At 36.1% G+C, this 2,500-nt stretch overlaps 1 protein-coding gene across 2 annotated transcripts in view; it reads right to left on the bottom strand.

Moving 5' to 3' along the window:
• The window catches only part of LOC144969015 (uncharacterized), a 170,483-nt gene that overhangs the window by 105,788 nt on the left and 62,195 nt on the right, over nucleotides 1–2,500 (bottom strand). The window lies entirely within an intron of this gene.

The following is a 2,500-nucleotide window of genomic DNA, read 5'->3' as shown; positions in this document are numbered from 1 at the left end:
ATCCCATTTGGTTGGCACAGTAGTATTCACGATTTTTCATATCTTTATCTTGCACCAACGGTTTGCTCACAAATTTATCACTAACTTTTTTTTTTAAAGAAGCAAAATAAAAAATACAAGAGAAAAACAAGTACAAACAAACCAAAAAAAAACAAAAAAAAACAGAACAACTAAAAACTAGAAAAAAAACAACCCCCCCCCCCCCCCAAAAAAAAAAAAAAGAACCAAAAAAAAAAAAACAAACAAAACAAAACAACCAAACAAAAAACCAACAAACCAAAAAAAAAAAAAAAAAAAACCCCTAGCAAAATCCTACAAAATACCCGAAAATGAAAGGCTTGGTTCTTGCGAAACCTAAAAACTCTGAAAATTTCATTTATAGAGTCAGATTCTACTTATGACGTGAGTAAGCCTATTTATAAATCGAACACAACTTTTATTGATTATTTCTAAAATCACGTTCGTGTTGCTAAATCTTTCTCCGTTTGACAGATTGAAGCTCCAGGCCAGATTTGCCTCACAGTCACTCTAACTACATTGTTGTCCTTCTTATTTCGCTCTTTCCTTGACTTTTATTAGTGAGGAAATGACTTAATCTTTTAACAGATATACATCAAATGATAAAAACCCCATAAAATCTAATTGTTCTTCTCTAAACCCTAAAAATGAGGAGGTCTTAAAAGAAAGGAAATTTGATAGATGGAGATAATATAAAACAATAAATTTCAACGTATAAACCCCAGAGGGAGGGGGCGGGGGGGGGGGGGGTTATGTGGCATTTGTTTTATTGTCCTGACTAGGGTATGATTAAGATATAGTACCAGATAACATTGTAATATTATAAATCCATGCACATAATATGACAAGTATGTGATTTAAAAAGTAAATAAATAGATTTTTTTAAAGGATTAAAAACCAATGTTTAAAAAGAAAACAGATGGCTAAAATTATTTTTTTAAAAAAATTAACTGACAAAATAACGCAAAGTTTGGATGTATTCGTACATATTTCATTCCTGAGGTTAAAAAAAAAAACGTTTTGTACGAGTTTTTTTCTAGTATGTACATACAGGACGACCTGCACTTTATGAAATGAAAATCTTATTTCATATTATGACCTATTGCCGGAGTAGAAAAACAAAACAAAAACAAAAATAACAAAAACAACCCCCCCCCCCCCTCTGTCTGTTATCAGCTGCTGTCAGCTGGCATACGTCAGAGACATAAATAATTAATCCTTGTAGTACCCACCTGTGAGATAACGAGGAAGTTACTTCCGTATTGGAAGAAAACACATTTTTTTTGGTTGAAATTTTGAAAACTTGGTTAGAAAACATTTGTACTTTAAAGACAGCCCTCAACTTGTAAATACAATAACACTCAAATCCGAGGCTTTAACAAAGTGTTGGGTTTAAAACTTTTTGATAAGCTGGGGAACCTTTTAACCACTCTTTGCTGTTGGCCTGGAACACAAAATACAATGTAAAGTCTGTTCTTTTATACGGCTCGGAGACATGGCGAGTGACTAAAACCACAACTAATAAGCTTCAAGCATTCATAAACAGATGCCCAGAAATATCCTAAATATCAGGGTGACCGGACATCGTCACAAATGAAGAACTGCTCCAAAATCTGAACTAACACCTATTGAAAGGGAGATAAAGAAAAGAAAATGGGGCTGGATTGGCCATACCCTCAGGAAGCCTTCAAGCAACATCACCATCAGGTAGGCTTTGGACTGGATCCCGCAAGGAAAGGGGAGGGTTGGTCGACCAAAGCAAACATGGCGACGAAGCATCGAGACCGAGTTGAAGGTAGCCGGACGAACCCGGGCCCGGATATTTTGTGTTCAAGGTCAACAGCAACACTTAACATGTAGAGCTAAACATGATGTCCGAAAGATGCTATCATTATTTTTTATTTTGACAGCAACAACGCTGCTGCCTGTCAGGTACTCATTTTATACCTGATTATAGTGAGGAAATGTGAGTAAAGATCCCTTTTTCTAGGATTCAACTTTGCGCTGCTCACAGCGAGACTCGAAACTTCGGCTTACAAGTTACAAGCTGAGTGTCAGGCCACTAGACAACAAAGCCGACAGTTAGAAGATCTCTAAAAACCGAGTCAGATGGAAGATACTAACGAAAGAGTGAAAATGGAGAGGCTTCGTATGGGAATAGACAATGGACGTTTTGGGTACAAACCCTTCGTCAGCACAACAAGACACAAATAAATGTGGAAAACAAATAAAATATAAAGAAAAACAACTTGTATCGTCTGTACTAAATAGTGCAACTTCCATTGAGTACAAACGATACAAGTTATTTTTAATTATATTTTATTTGTTTTCCACGTTTATTTGTGTATTGTTGTGCTGACGAAGGGTTTGTACCCGAAACGTCCATTGTCTGTTTTGTTCCCATACGAAGCCTCTCCATTTTCACTCTTTCGTTAGTATTTTACGATCACCGGCATCAGGCAGCCCCTACCGTTTTCTACTT

The sequence above is a fragment of the Berghia stephanieae genome, chromosome 3 (genome assembly GCF_034508935.2).
Source record: "Berghia stephanieae isolate SIO BIC M18660-M18661 chromosome 3, UCSD_Bste_1.3, whole genome shotgun sequence".
NCBI lineage: Eukaryota > Metazoa > Mollusca > Gastropoda > Nudibranchia > Aeolidiidae > Berghia > Berghia stephanieae.
Note: the sequence above shows the minus strand (reverse complement) of the source record. Positions and strands in the feature narration are given on the sequence as shown.